This window comes from Odontesthes bonariensis, chromosome 7 (genome assembly GCF_027942865.1).
Source record: "Odontesthes bonariensis isolate fOdoBon6 chromosome 7, fOdoBon6.hap1, whole genome shotgun sequence".
Lineage (NCBI taxonomy): Eukaryota > Metazoa > Chordata > Actinopteri > Atheriniformes > Atherinopsidae > Odontesthes > Odontesthes bonariensis.
Window position 1 is genome coordinate 22459239 of NC_134512.1, and position 17152 is coordinate 22476390.

A 17152-nucleotide genomic window follows, 5' to 3' on the forward strand; every position below is an offset into this window, starting at 1 on the left:
AAGCTGTTCACTGGTGGCCAAAGCACAAAAGTTCGGACCAGTCAGCCGTGCAGTCTAGAGGCCCGCTCAGGTTCAACTCTGGGTTTTCAGAATTTCAAAGCTGGTAAACTTCTTGTGGGGTTATATCACCATGGCAATTTACGCTAGGTTGAGTGTCGCAATAGGTTATCAACACATGTAAAAGCACCTCCTCCTGATCAATGAATTCTCTTAGAAAATAAACAAAACCAAAAAGGCGTGTGTGAAAAGCGAGTCTCTCTCACAGTCTGTTTGACTTTTGCTGAGAAGCATCTTCATGAGAAATATCGGCAAAAGAGAATGTTTGTAGCCTAATGTTTGTTGCCTTTGAAACTTTTTCCTCTTGACTTTTGAAGATTCTGAGCAAACACGATCGATTTATATTTATCAAAATAACTGAACTGTAGAAGATTTTCTTGCGATTTTCACATATGCTTGTGTGAGAAAATGTGAGAAAAACATTTTTGATAAAAGCCAAGCAGTAATTCTGGTCTACTGAGACTTTAAAAACTCAGAACTCCATGTGCTGCATAGAAGATTGATATGTAAACAGCACTTCAGAATATCTCTTTGTACAGTGAGATGTCTGTCTTTGTGGAATTTGCAGGGGGCTGCACAGGAGCAGCAGCACAGGTGTCCCACTGGGTTATAACAGCCAGAAGCTTTGCATCTGGATTGTTTCCTCGGTGTAGAGACTCCTCGCTGGGACCTGCTTATAAAGCTGCACATATGCTGCAGAACTCGAAATCCCTCAGAATCAACCATCCATGTCAGACTGTATGTGGGGGCTCTGGTAACAAACAGCCAGTAACAAGCTGTGACACAACATCACGGAAAGAGGGAGTAGTGAAAATAACTCTTGCTTTTTGTCTCTCACACTGTCGAACATGCCTGCACTAATGGCCAAAAAGGTCAAAAACGCGTTTCAGTATGAAGCAAAGAAAATGGTTTTATCAATCGTGCAACTTGAGACAGGATCAACTGTAAAGCGGAAGAATGATGAAATCCGAATAGAGCGGAACTCCAAACCATGAACTCTGCCCTTTCCAAAACCTCCTTAACATGCCTGCAAGCTCCAGACCCTGTACTGGACAAAGAGCTGAAAGATTTTCTTTGAGGATATATCCTGCCACTAGTGAGTCCCAAGAGGAAGCCAAGCAGGGACTCAAATGTGGAAAAACAGGGTGGAAGGATGGAGGGGGGTTCCGTCTCGTGAAAATGCATGGGTGCTTTAAGAAACATTTGTTCGAAAGGCGGTGGGAGCCACAGGCGAGGAGATGTCAGGAGAAATCATGCTTGGCTCAACACAAAAAGCACTCAGAGAAATGAGATTTAATCTGCTGAGCTTAGAGCGTATTAGCTCGACGTAAACAGTCGGTGCCAGCTGTGAGAAAGTTAACTTCCACAGCCCTGCTGCTCGGAAAAACAATACATAAAACATCAAACATCCACAGTTAAAAGAAACTCTGCCAAACACAGATATCTACAGCCGGGAATAAAACGTTCCCAAACCAGGGACAACACAATTGTGGGAATCAGGGGGTTAAAGGTAGCTGGCCACACTGAAACACTTTCTCCCTGAGAATATTGTGCCTCCAGTCCTGAGCTGTGGGAAAGGGACTTTATGCAATTACATCACATTGATTTATGGGAGCGCAAGGAAGGATGGGGAGAGGATGGAAACTGAGCTGCTTGGAGAGGGTCCAAAATTAAGTCCCTGAAGAAACACAAGTCAATAGATTTACACCACAGAACATGATGGATCTGAGACAGTTCTGTGGTTATAGAAACACAGACAACACAATGAGTTCAAACTTATCTTAAATAACTGGTTTTAAGGATCGGAACTATGAAAACAGGCAACGCAGAAATGATTCCTGAACCTGCTTGTGGAACATGTGCAGAAAAAAAGTATAATGCATCTCTGCTGATTTACTTTCAACTGTCTCAGCTGAGGGATTTGATGACAGTTGTCGTGCTTGAGCAGATGCTGCCTTGCGTATTAATTGGAGCGGTGATGAAATTGTGAGCAATGTGCCAAAGTTTGCACTAGAGAATTAGTGGGGTAGCATATCTCAATCAGCCCGCCACAACCTTAAAGTTAGAAATAAACATACATTTAGTGCTCTGTGGCTCTGTAACAGGACCAGAGGGTGACCACAGCTGGGATATTTATGGTGAAACATGTTACAGCTCTCCTGCTTATTCATAGATTTCATTGTGACTTAAGTTTAAAACACAAATAGTTTTCCACTCGTCTTTCAGATGCAAATCCAACAGTCCTATTTATATATATATATATATATTCAGATTTTTGGGCTGCTTGGTCTCCTTTAGTAGTTCTAACCGTAAAAGTTCAACCATGAAATGCACATTCAAAAAATTATAATTGGTTTTTCAAGACGGCCTCGGCTGTAGGCTGCAGTGATGTCATTTGAAGGAGAAACAGCAAAATAGCCATTAAGACAAAAGAAAAAAAAAAAAAACACCCTCACAGAATTGTATTCAAATAACAATGCTCTTCCAAGTCGAGGCAATCAGGGTGAAAAATAACAAAAAAAAAAAAAAACATTCTAACCCACGCACATCAAAAGCTATTTGCATTTTCTCCAGAGAGGTCCCTCCATTTTTCCAACCATTTTCATCCAAAACATTAGCAGTGCCATGCATCAAGGCAGTTGCATAAGACTCTATTTTCTCTATAACTTACTTGATTTGTCTTCAAGGTCACTTATACAATTACGCCATTACTGCAGTATATATATATATATATATATATATATACATATATATATATATATATATATACATATACACACATTTATAGCCCAGGCTGTAATGACAAAGAAAAACAAAAAAGACACATTCCTATTTATTTATGCAGTAGCTTGATTGCAGATAACAGAGTTGAGGCAATAAAAGCATTATTACACAAGAGGCTGCCTTTCTTCTGACATCACTTCCAAATGAATCCCATGTCAGGAGGCCAAATAAAATGTAAGAAATAAATAAATACTCTAGATCAAAGGAATGCTCAGTGTACCCTGTGGGCACGCCTTACAACGTTGTTCAGAAATCCAAGGATGTTACTGTATATGGTCGTTCATATAACAGAGTAAGACAGACCAAAACAACACATGAGCCAACACAACAGAGACAAAATGTTACTCATCAATTTTCACAGCATGAGACACCAAATGGTGGAGATATGAATAGAGCGATCTAATGGATTATAGTCGGTATAATGAGCCAGGGTGTTGCAGTTGAAGATGTTAGAATGTTTTTTTTTTCTTTCAAAGTTTCAAAATCTCCAGCTGTCTGCAAAGTCTCAACCTTCCTGGAAGAACAACAGACCAATGGTTCAGGCCAGAAGCAACAGAATAAGTACACAGAAATAAGGAGTTGGCCAAATATTTGAAGTGGGTGTTTTTGAAAGTTTGCTGTATAGACAGAATGGTTGCTGCAGACAAGGAGATGTAAGGAAGCCTAACCAAAGATATTATGAGTCAGGAACGGATAGACATCTGTTCCTTATTGAATAAATAGAAGCTTGTCCATTTCCAAACTGCCTGCAGAGATAAGCAAAAGTAGTTTGGGTAATTGTTAACATTAGCTTTCTCCACCCTCATAGCTTCTTTTGTTCATGAGATTCTGTTCAGTTAGTGACTGAGACTAAGTTTTAAGTATTAAGGGCAGTCATCTGTGTTAAACCCTGTTTTGTCATCTCTCTAATTAAAACAGCAGTTTGGCACCATGAGCGCAAGAGGTGGATGATTTTTTAATGGATTACTTCACAGATGTGAAGCCAAAAGAACCTCTCCTCGGTAAGGGAGTTTGAAAAACACACACAAAATTACTTTGGCTTCAACATCAGTGCCGAGACATTTCATATGGGATCTGCCTCCTGCCAAGCGTTATCGGGAAAAATAATCTGGGCCTGTTTCTCTGGGGTGCACACTCTTGGAGAATTGCCTGAGCTGTCCGTTTTGTCCTCAAACACTTGTGAGCGTCACAACCAGGTGGTCAAGATCACGCTGGATGACTTTGAGGCTTGTCTGTCCTCCTGATGTGAGGCAGGTGACAAATCAGCGGGAAGGCGGCCAAGATCACCTGATGTTACACCAAAAAGCAGCTGTCCAACTGTCTGCAATCGTTTTTTCCCCCTCTTTTTTCGAACAGTTAAATCAATCAACACAGCAGCCAATTTAATTTCACAAACCGGAGACACCTGCCGAGGCCTTGCATCCTTTGACAAACACATTTGAGGGCTGATCCCTGGATTCAATTGGCCAAAATGTTGGGCTAAATTAATTTTTATGACAATATCAAATTCCTTTCATATACATCAAATTGTCAAGCAGTTATTACATTTTCTTAGCAGTGGATTCTACTTTTTCCACTCAGCTTCAGGGAGAAGAGAATGCAGTGAATTGCATGTTAGGGGAAAAAGGAATTAGGCTTCATGGTTTGCCTGTGTTTACCCAAAAAACTATTAGTAGGGAAATTAAACTATGGAGAAAATAACTCTTTAACCCAGAAAGACTGAGCTATTTTTGCTCTTCTCTCTTAAAAAAAAAAAAAATAAAACTGTTTCTTAGCGTTTCTTAAAGAAAAGTTCCAAAATCCACTGAGTATAAGTAAAACGCAACACATTCCTTCCACACCAATGGCAAGGTTTGCTTGTGGTCGTAACACATCAGCAGGCAATGACCGACCATTTGCCCAAAGGACAGAGACCGTGTTTTAGTGCAGTGACCCATGAATTCTGCGTCGAGTTCCGTGCTTTTAAAGCAAGGCTGGGTTAAAAATTTCATAAGGCACCATCAAAAAGGCATAAGACTGTGTGTTGCTTCCTCTTTGCTGTCTAATTGTTTTCCCCTTTGAGGGGTGAAAATAATTGTCTCCAACATGTGCAGCTCATCGGCTGTTAAAAAGCAAAGGCCACTGTTCAGTCAGACTAGTGAATTCATCACTGTTAGTATTTAGTAGCATGTTGCCTAAAAAAATCCTTATCGCAAACTTCATGTAAAACATTTCAGATCACTGGAGGATGCTGGTTCATTTGAGCGACCTCAAACATAAACCCTTTCAGCTTCTGTTTTCAACCACATGCTGTCTAATAGTATGATTGTGGACAACACCAAAGAAAAACTGACATCCTGCTAAAGGCACACCCTGCATGACATTCTTAAGGTGTGTCTTTACCACAGCTTGGACAACCTTATCTCACAAGCAAACCAAATCTCATGAGAGGCTTTCAATGTAAACAGAAAACAAGTGAGAGAGAGGTCCCTCACCCCCTCTGCTACCAGTTTATAAGCACTAAAGATTTTCAGTTCCTGTTCTTTAACAAGCTGAAGTCAAATGAAAGCACAAAAGCTTGTGATCCTGGCAGGAAAGTGATCATTAACTAGCCATGCCCCCCAGTTTCCCCCCAGGTAGAAGCTGCTGCAGATTTTTTTTAATCAAACTTTGTCCCTCTAATGCTGTGGAGGCCGACACAGAGCCCATATGTCTAATAGACCTTTGGCTAGTCTCACCCGGTGGGAGGGACTGTAACTTTGCTGTTATCCCACAGGAGCTGCAGGGGGCCATGCTGTGGACAAGGTGTGTGGGCTGCAAAGCCAGCAAAAAGACAGCAAGCCTAGAGGCGGGGAAATGTAGGGCCTTTTTAAAGGTAGTAACTCTCACACTGGCATCACATGTGAATATAAATGCACATAATCAGTTTGCAAAAAAAAGAGAGAATGAGAATGAAATTAGCCCAATTACATCTGCTGAGGTTTACAAGTTTAAAAAACGGAAACTCTCTGCTTCACTCTGGTTGTCTTTATTGGTTGAACGCAAATCATGTAACCTAGATTCAAATATATATGAGATTCATACGCTGCACAGGGCTGTGAGTTTGAGCAGCAGATCTTTGAATAGTTTTCACTGACTGAAACTGCAAAGTGTTATTAACGGGTCGGGATGCAAACCCAAGTCATGCTGGAAATAAATCTCCTTGGTGGCACTCTATAATTCAGCCACAGTGGAAAACCCCAGACAGCAAATAAGACTACGTCATGTACACCAAGCAACTGTCCTCCCTGTGTCTATAAATCCAAAGCAACTGAGCCGTCTCATATTCACATCATGACTTCACGTCATAAATAAAATGTTTGTGAGAGAGTAAGTTAATGAGGGAACAGCCGGCTCCAACGTGCATTTAATTTGCTCACAATGATAGTGGCCTCATTATCTGGGTCACCATGAATAAACTACTGTCCATCCCTAAAGTAATATGTGCATTCTAAATTGCCAAATCAATTTGTGGCAAGAGAAAGTGTGTTTGCAGTTGTAACAATTACCATATCACATGTTGGTGTGTCACCCATCATCAGTGAATAAAATAAACAGGATATTTAGAGGAGCTCAGATCCCATGTAGGCACATGGGATCTGAGCTAAAATTAAAGTAGGGTACATTTTAAATGCCTCTGATGACTAAAAAGGGCATACTTGTAGCGTAATAATATATACTGTTATTATGAAAAACATGGATGGAAAGAGCAGGAGCACTTGAGGAGTAGAGCTTGAGAGAGGGACACATGGGAGAACTGGGACACTGTTGCGGCTCAGGAAACAGTAAAATAGAAAGACCAGAAGCTGGAAGCGAGTCCCATTTCATCTGAAAAATGCCTGAGTCAGGAGATGAGAGAACCATTAGGCCCAATGAGTCACAGGGAGAGGCAGTAAGAACAGATCTGAACTGAGCGCAGCTCACAGCACTATCCTCGAAAAAAAAAACAAAGAACCGCAGGATGTTGGCCCGAAATGAGCCATTAAGATTTTCATCCTCAGGGGTGTGTCTTCTCATCAGTGCATCTGCAAATGTTCATACAAACATCTCTGAAGTTCTATTAAGAAAGACACATCACTGTTATCATCAGGGTTGGCAAAAAAAATTCATACTCTGACACTAATTAACAGCACTGATAGAAACAGAGCCATGTTCTCCTCCTCTAGCTGAAACAACTCCACGCACAACCACTGTGCCCAAGCATTTTCTTTGATGTTATTTGTATAGTTCTAATCTTTATCAAATGTGTATGCCTCTTAGTTTTTTATCATTATTTATCCTAACAGATGCACTCAAAATGTCATTGACTGTCATACTGATTATTGGTACTGACTTTGAAATTCTTGTATTGTGACAACCTTACATAAACCGTACATTAACTGCTCATGCATCATCAGGCTGCTTAATTATTTTTTGTTGTCGCCTCAAATGTCAAACAGGGAAAAATACAGATCACAGTTTAGTAAAGCGAAATGTTGCAGACTTGCTTTGTCTGACAAACAACTCAAGAACTGAATTCGACTTAATACAAGAAACACCAGATTCTCACTAACAAAAAACTGCTTAAAAATTGAACAGAACACGGCAGATAAACAATAACAAAGTGGAAGCTAAGTTTCTCGTTGACTGACCGCTTGAACTAGATGTTTGCGAATGACATTTTTCCCAGAGGCATCAAAAGGAAAAAAACCTGCCCTTCAAAGAATCCTGAAGATGCCAACAGTCTGCTGAGCTGAGAAACATGTCCAGTCAGTCATGTTGCACTGATGCAAACACATAGTTGAGGTTCTCAACCGTTCCTACTGTGAGGCGGAAATGTGCCGACTGACGGGGACGTTGCCTCAAGTTAACACGAAAGAGGAGGATTTCATGCATAGGATTAAAATGTGAGCATTTGGAAATGATCATCCCATTAGGTTGTTGACTTTGGATATAATGCCACAGCAACAGTGAAGGGGGAAAAAGCAGTTTATACCAAATTTGCAAATTGCAATTTTTGTGACCACTGAAATATCAGTGAACATCATTTGTCCATTTATTTGGATAAGGACCTCTTGTTAACTTGCCTGTGGTATTCCCTAGAGATTGCCAAGTACCAAGACTAGATGGTACACATTTTAAGACCCAATGCTGTAGTCTATTCACACTATTTAATCCAATTAAAACAGACAGTTATTCATTGTGCATCCGACATTTTCAACTCATTGATTCATACACAGTGTACAAACCTCTGTTTGTGTTGATAAATAAGTCATGTGATAAAGAAAACTAATTAATTCAAGCAAAAAAACAAGGCAAGAAGAGTATTTACAAAGTGTCTTGAAAATCAAAGGCACAATGAGAGCTGAAAACAAGCTCCCAATCATAAAATGAGCTTTTCCTTCCTGGTGCTACCTGATTAGCACCGAACTACCTCCAGCCGAGAGAGCCAACGCCGAACTCAAACTGAGTCAGTCCAGTACCCCGATGTTAACTTCACCAAAGGCTCTTCATCAGCTTGCTACCAATAAGAAAACATCTCCTTCTGATCCACATGAATCATAATGCTTTGGCAGCAATGTGCTTAAAGTTCAGCATCATTCAGAGTATCAGAGCTGTGCTCCACTCTCTGAAGCCAGGTAGGTAATCTGCCCCCAAGTTAGCCCTGTGTCACATATCGAGTCAATTGGCCAGTCTAAGCCCCTCTCTGAGCTTTGAATACATCTGGGTGATGAAAAGAGCACGAGGTGATGAAGAAAACCTCCTGGCAGCAGGATGGGGATTTACTCAGCGTGCTCGCGCTGTGTAATGACCTCACCACCAGCCTTTAATGGACACCTGAGTAAAATGGTTTATTAGTTCTGAAATACATTATGCACAGGGAAGATGGCTACGGGGGATTTTGAGATCATTTTGAACATCCTGAGACAGGGCTGAGTGTTCCCTCATCTAAGAGCCCAGCCGTAAGCCTATTGGAGGGCCAGCTATCTCCCGAGCCCAGCTTGTCAAATACATACCTTTTACCTCATTACCTGCTCAGCACAGCCATTATTGAGGGAAAAGGGGTGAATGCAAGATAAGCGCAAAGAATTCTTGGGCTGAGCACAAACAGCCGTCCTGCTTCCTCCTGATAAAAAAGGAAGAGAGGCCCCTCAGCTTCCTGCTCTCTGCCAGCTGCCTCATGTTTAGGTCACTCACAACATCCTGGCCCGTATGGAGACACGCAAGGGACAAAGGAATGCATGAAAGTGTGAATAAAATGTGATCATGAATAAACACGGCAGAGAGTTTATTTAACACACAGAAGGCATTTCTGACTCCACCTTAGCATTGATAAACACTACACAAAGATGCAATGCATTTCATAACACCATAAAGCAGTGGTGACTCTTAAGAGCTAGTTGTGTTTAATACTATTATTAGTACGTGCTAACTATACCCCGATGAGGCATCCAAAGCTAGATGCTTGTTTATAAACATTTTACAGATTGTAAAATATGTCTCACAGGGGATGCTATACTTGTTTGAAATGCAGCACATTAATAAACCCATGAAGATGAACACATCTGCTTTTAGGTATAGCTTAAAACCTTAATTAATTTCTCAAGTCCTGCTACAGTTTAAAAATGAACGCAGCCTTCCGTCAGCAACACTAAAGGGAATTATCACGTGTAATCAGGTCTCATCATGCTTTAATCACATTCTTCAGAGTATTAATGGTGTTGTCATATTTTGCTCTCCTTCGATGACACAGAGAACTCATGGCTGCATGCAAAATATTTTTGGTAGATCTGCATGAATAAGTTATTTGATAAAGGGAAGAGAACAGCCTGTTCTTGCTTGCTCCATATGGTCCTTATACTCACAACAACGTGCGCCATCATCAGAAATGTGAACTAAGCAGATCAGGGGTCCCATTTCTAAAACCTCTAAACATAGTTGCACATAATCAAAAAGATCTTATCAAAATTCTTAGAATCGGGACATTTTCCAAGAACTTCACCTTAAAGTTTAAACTAGATCCTGGAAAAGATTAAAAAAAAGTTGGGAGGAGGACTGGCTTAAGTTTATAGTATATCTACATCCCAAACTGTGATGTTAAACAAAGAAAAGCCGCCATGCAAATAGGTCCTTTGTTGGTGAACGTTTTGTAGGATACCTTTAAACCACTTGCTAACAGAGCAGTTCATTATGTGACAGAAGTCATATGAAATTCTATAATTCTTCTTCTTCATTTTACTGTCTGTTCTATGCCTACTATCACTAAGTAGTGATCTTCTCAATTTTTAATTAACCTTTTAGAAGAATGTGTCATACCAGTAACAGCTGCCACAACACGCCCCCACAGAGGGAAAATGTTTAGTCCCTTACCTGCTCACAGTCGCTCTGAGAATGAAGTGATGCCCTGTTATTCATTCCAATTTCTCTTTGTGATGAACAAAGTAATTTTCTTGTTCAGTTTAAATGTTAATTTGATTCAACTGGATTACATTTTTTTTCACAAGTTTGTTTCCATAGCACTTAGCTTTTGTTAATGCACAAACTTTTTTGTTGTTGTTGTCGTGGTGATTGTGTGCCCTGTACCCACACTGCCACAAAGAAAATAAAGAATAAAAAAAAATCCAGTTCTGAGCAGGTAAAGCACCAGCAGAAAAAGCTTTGTTTTTACAAGCAAACTTTAAGGAAAGAAACTGCTTTCAGCTGACAACACCAGACCACAGGCTGGACATTCAGCACACCTAAAATGCATTGCAGACATGTTGAATATAACAGCCCGTGCCCTCATGGCTTTTAAACAGATGATGAAAAATATACCATTCAGAAAGTAAATTATTTCTGCCTGCTGAAAAGCAAATTTCATTTTCTCGTGTCTCCTGACAACAAAGATGCTGAACCCATTACAGGCAGAGGCGTGTGTATCACGCACGTTAAATGAAGGGTCCTCTAGCAATCGAAAAAAGCAATTTTCTCATTGAGCCAATAGATACTCCATTTAGTTCCGGGCTCTCTACGGACCACTGCTGCCGTAGTGGGGCTGATACAGGTGAAAGTGTAGAGCGATGACCCAGCCTTGTTTTCCCTGCGCTTCTGCTGCTCTGAACTCATCGATATGGATACAGACGGGCTCTGTGGGCTGGATGAGGGAGGTAGAATGATGAAGAAAGGATGGGAACGAGAGGAAGAAGCAGTAATAGATTATATGATATTTGTAGGGAGACAGAAAGAGAGACTGTTGAGGGGAGGGGATGGTTGCAGATGAATCTGAAATGTAAACTGAGGAACAGAGCTCAAATGACTGGCCAAAGAGGCAGGAGCCTAATTTGCATGCATGTTAGCTGATATCAAGGAGGAAAGAGTGAAAGTGTGAGTGTGAGAGGGAAACGGAGGGAAGAGACAGAAATCAGAGGCACCCAACCATGTGGAACCCCATACTGATTAATTTCAAGCCTTTAATGAGCAATGCTCTGCCAGGACAGGCGGCATCAAGTCAGTCACCCCGTCTCTCTCAGCACGAGCTGCCAAACGCCATAGTTCACACTTTCTTATCAGGGCCAAAAACTGAGTGACATGGGAGCACTGAACTCACCACATCGTCTTTTCTTTTAATGCCTATCTGTTTTGTTTTATTGCTGGTAATGTAAACACGAGATCAAGAGCAACACAGGATTAAGGAGATAATAGTCTCGCACCAGGTGTTCTGTGTGTAGGTGGAATAGACTCATTAGAATCTGCACTCCTATAACCTTTATTCCATGTATCACCACAGGTTTGCAAAGCCTGTTTTTATCATGCGTTTATCCTGAAATTATCTCTGAGCTAAAAACTATTTCCACTTCTCAACATTCATGTGAATCAAGTAGAGGAGAGAAAGGCTTCAGGCAGAGGTTAGTCATCCGTGTTGGCAGCAAGTCCAAATGCATCAATACTACTGTTTCTTTTCCATTTTCTTCCCCTCAAATGTTCCCACACAACATGGCGAACAAACATCTCTCTGATTCCAGTCTGTGAGCTTCTTTCTTTACTAACTTCCACTCATTTGGTTTGGGGGGAGAAATAATGATATTAAAGAAAATAAAGAAGGCGGAACAAAGAGCAGAAAGAGAAGGAGAGAGAGCTCCGCACATGATGCAGCACTGTGGTAACTTGGTTCCTTCATCAGGATAGAAGCCGGTTTGTTAGTCTGCCCAAGCTCAATGGGTGTGATATGATTCTCCTCTCTTCTGACACAGTACAAGCCTCAGGGAGGTGGAGGGCTGGCTCAACTTTAACTTGACGCATACTCACCTGGACACTGCTGTGTGTTAATGAGTTCCCTGGAGACAATCTCTGGAGGCAAAATGTGATTATAATCAGATTCCCAGGTGTTACTGTTACCAGACAAATACTCGAGTTGAGCAAAAAAAAAAATTTATTAAAAAATAAATCCATTTTTCTTTTTTTCTTATAGCCTACTATGAATCAGCTCTTTTTGCTGATGTTTGGTGTCCAATTTGAGCTGCAAACGACCACATTTTTATTTATTTATAAATCACCCTTTTCCTTTTACACTTGCAAAGTCACACGCTCAGCGATTTATATCAGAGCGTTAACTGTGTTCTCAAAGTATCGAGTTTTCCTTTTTGGAGTCACTGAATGCATCATGTTCGCTCCAGTGGAGATCTGACAGGAGAGACGAGACAGAGGTGGTTTTGGGAGGATGCATCACTCTGATTAATGCAAACAGACACTGAATTTCTGCCCTACAGCAAAGGTAGGGCCGTCAGAGACCCTCCATCTGGTGACCCGCACATCTCTGCAGACAGCCTCCTCGGTTTTTGGCTGAGCCCCCGTGGGAAGGGTGCCAGCTTGGAGACTGACACACGTCGCTCCGGACTGCCCCTGCAGTAAGGCTTCTCATAGTGTAATCCACCACTTAAGAAACTAGTTTCACTTCATATCGATTATTGAATATTCTGTAAATGGTAAACGTACGATTAATCTTTATTCCTAAAGAAATAAAGAGGAATAAAGAAAGGAATAGCGACCTGACCTGGGGATTTCGCAAGCCTGCGCCATGTATCAACATAACGAACGTTTTAAATAATTAACAAGAGGTATTTTTTTTTTCTAAAATAACTCTATCGATGCTTTGTTTGTGTACCTCACGAGAGGAAGAAAATACAACTTGCTCCAACAAAGTAGTAGAACTGCACACAGCAACCCCCCATTAGACACAAGCTGCGCTGAGAATAATAGGTCCGTCTGATGAGGCAGTCACGAAAACAGGCAAACGCTCTGAAGTGTGGCTATATATCTCCCATTTCAACACACAACATTAAAAGTTTTAAACATTTCTGCAAAGCAAAGAGCCGTTTCTTACCTTAAAGCGCAGCTCAGTGCCGTCACCTCTTGTCTGTGACGAGCTGTTTTTCTTGAGAAAATATCACCAAACAGTCTATTTGGGAGCTTGGTACAAGTGGATATGTGCGTATTCAGGTGGAACAAGAAAATGCCGATCAGTTTGGACGTCCACGGGAGTGAGTCGTACCCTACACTGTTCAACTAATACAATCCACCGCTCCGAGATCTGCGATCCCAATTTAGACAAGCATGCAGCGCTGAGGGGAGACTGGTATGCAAACAGTTTGGCGAACTCACTGAGAGCCGAGCGGCTGATCCAGCTCTGCTCCGGAGGGCGGAGACTCCGGCGACACACACGCCTCCGGTTTACCTTCATCCATTGTTGCTCATCTACCCTATTTGAGCAGATCTTTCCTTCTTTATTTATACTTGGCCCAGAGTGAGATCAGTCTCAGATGGTAATATGAGATCTGAAAATGCCACAATTACTCGTTTAATTGACATGCATATCAAATAATTAATAAATGAAGGCATCTATTCTAACAGTGATATTATAATAATATGCATATATGTGCAAGATACCGACTATATGACATTATGCGGTCTTGAAGCTTTTCTTTGTCACACAAGGACTGTGGTCACAGCTCAGGCACAAATAGTCAACTCACAAAAGGGATTCAGTTTTCAGATAGTGTTCCATGACTACTGAGATGATGGCTTTACAAACATCTGAGTAGAATCTCTGAAATGAAATGGAAATTAAGTATTTTGTTCAATCAGAGCCCAGAAGCTTCCCAACAATTCCACTCATCAAAAAGACCAAATAGGTTGTTTCCACAGCCCCCCTGTTTGTACATCGAGGGCATCTTTGCAGTGAATGTTGTTCGATACAGGACCCAGTTCCACAAAACTCAGAACCAACGAAAACATGTCACAATTTTATACTTGTGTAAATCTAAGTTATGCAAACTCTGTGGAGTGAAGGCCATTGCACAAGACGTTGTGATCTTTGGCCCGACTCATAGGAGGCCGGGGACTGCACGTTGCAAACCATTGCTTTAAAACATCGCCCCTACAAGCAGCAGGAGGGAAATAAAACTCATTTGAGGATAAATTTAAAGAGCAAACTTAAATCTCAGGTGTTTCTGGTAAGAAGCTACAAAGTCCTCTTCAGGAGAAAGGAGGAGGGATGAATGGTTTGAATACATGAAGTGCAGCTTTCTGCATGGGATGCAGCAACTGTTTTCTGTTTACTGTTTTTCACCTCTGGGTTACATTCAGATAAGTACATGGCAAGTCTTTACTAAAATAATTCAGTCATTTCTTGGTTGGATTTACGAAAAAAACATCACAAGGATAGTTATAGAGCAAAGACACTTGGTTAGGGTTGGATAACTATTGTGATTAAGGATGGAAAATGTTCTTTTTACAATGCCACCATCAACTAAATGGAGGCCATTTTGCCGGTTGCCTTAGTGACATGTCACCCCATAAAAACAACACTTTTGTCACTTCCTGGTTGGATTCAGACAACATCATCAATCCCTTGGTGTTGGAAATAAAAACTATCTAAGGTCGAGGTCTGGGGTCGGGGGATATGACGACTCTTCAGGGCCTCTTCCCACCACACCAGGTGGTCAGGTGCACACTCGCTCTGACACGGATGAACAGGCCAACAAAGCTGGAACTAGGGTTAAAAAAAACATAATGAGTATGACTTAATTACATCTGTTGCTCAGTGGTGCCATCAAATTAATGTACTACATTATTCTTGCACTTCACATGCAGTTGTTCTCATGACAACTACAAGTTGCATGTTCTTGAACATAATTGTAGGTTGTTATTGCCTGCATGGACAAATGAGGCTGGTTTAAAGAGAGATACAGTCTCCCTCTAAGGTACCCTAATACATCATGGTATGTTGGAACAGTTCAGTCCATCACATTAACAAACATGCTACACGCATAGTGGAATGTTTGAAAATGGCTAAATGTCTTTTATGTTTCGGAAATTGTACAAAAAACCCAAAACATTTCCGCCTGTTAAACCCTCCTCAGCTCAAGATATGTAAATGTATGTGAAAACAATTAATCAAACACTTGTTGATGATGACAATAATGATTAGCTGTGGCCTAATAGCTTATCTTACTGCAGTTTGTGGTTGGAAGACAAAAGACTTGGGAAGCTTTCTCGGGAACAGCTGGACAAAATGAGCATGTATGCATGGTGGGAGTCAACATTTTAATAATGTGGATGAGAGAAGATGTAGACATTCCTTTTTGGAGAAATGACAAAAAGGTTGTGCAGTACAGAGCAAATGACTGCTCTTGGAGAGTCATTTTTCACATGCAGTAATATAATCTATGTTAGAGTATTGCTTCATTGCCTCTGTTGACTCCCCCAACAGAAAAACGACAACTTTGAGATTTGGCAACTACTAGTTATTGTTTGTCCCCCGTTAATTATTCATGCTGTGTGTCTCTTCAGCCAGAAAACAAGAGAAGTGCTTTTGTTGTTTTTTGAGGGATTTTGAAGTGTTTTCTCTCCCTCCGTGCTCCTCGTGTCACAAAATCTACTACAGATGGAGAGCAAGATAAGCGCTCCAGAGACTGATCATTTTGCCTTCTTCTCTGAGGTCACGACACTGACATTCTCACAGGCATATGTGATACGTCCAACCCCCCCCGTCTCCTTGTGTTTTCTCTTGATCACTTTCTCATTGGCCCCCAGGAACCCTTAACAATTTAAATTGTAGTTTTAGAGTCAGGGGGAAACAAAGACTACAACCAGCATGTTAGAGCAAAGCTTAAAACAGGACAACAGCTTATGGAATTGTCAGATTCAAAATCTTGTCAAGGTTCAGGCATAGGGCCTCTGCCTCAGTACAGAAAAGTATCACAGGAATGGCTTGGCAGCAGAATGAACAGCTGTGAGGTATTTTCTTTTTGGCTCCTTGGGTATTTTCAGAGAGCTAAGAGTGTAAAGAAAGGCTGAGGTGACCAAACAGTTCCCTCCCTTTTTGAGCACTCACATGGATCACTGGTCTTTAGAGAAGGCCTCGCCTAAAGGGCGGTTTATGGTCGGAAACCAGGTCGTCTGCGTATGTACGCAGACATGCCCCCCCTACGCAGACACTACGCAGACACTCTGGTGCACCTCCTCAAAATTGTAACTCACCGCAGACAGTGTCGCAGACATCGCCGCAGGGGGGAGAGAAAGGAGGCCTCTGATTGGTCAACTCTACATCCGCTCTACACTATGCGCATTTCCGGTTTGCTAACCGGCTGACGCTAACCGTGCTAACCGTGACGATTCTTTCCCTCTCTGCCAGCTCCAGTAGTAGCAATATTTCTTCTATTTCTAGATCGATCAGCTGCATCTCAATCAAAGTGCGCATTCGTCCAGTCGCCATTGTTGTTGAATGACCTCCGTAACCGTAACACCCACAATCCTAGCTTGTTCGTGATTGTCCTTCTTGCGTTGTGGCGTGGGATTAACATAGCGCAGACAGCGCTTCAAGGCATAAATCAAAAAATAACTGCGTCGTGTCTGCGACAAGCTCACTGCGACACACTGCTGCGAAGTATACACGAGCCTTAAGGCTCTGTCCCAATTCATTTTAAGGACTATTTGTTTTTTTCTTAACTAATCAGTGATTGATCAACAAATGCTGGGATTTGTTACAGCAGCGATGCAGCATACAAATCAATAAACAGCTCCAAAACCCATTTATAATCTTAGGTTTTGACCTTTCAGTGACCGTCTTAAACCCTGTTGACAAAACTTAGGGATGCTGTGTTAAATGTAAATGAAAACAGTGTGAAATTATTTGCAAATCATTTAAACTTTACAGTTGAATGAAATGTAAAGATAACATTTGATTATTCATTTATTTATTTTTAATTCCTAATTTATCTTGCATTCGGTGCCAGCTGCACCAACGTACAGTAAAGTCAGTACAGTGGCAAGAAAG

The 17152-nt window shown here is 41.3% G+C and overlaps 1 protein-coding gene across 1 annotated transcript in view; it reads right to left on the reverse strand.

Annotated features, from left to right (window-relative positions):
• The window catches only part of tspan18b (tetraspanin 18b), a 35651-nt gene extending 22160 nt beyond the window's left edge, over positions 1-13491 (reverse strand). The window contains exon 1 of the mRNA XM_075471022.1: positions 13199-13491. The gene's annotated coding sequence lies outside the window, so the exon portion shown is untranslated. The remainder of the gene's footprint in view (positions 1-13198) is intronic.
• Positions 13492-17152: the final 3661 nt, after the last annotated feature.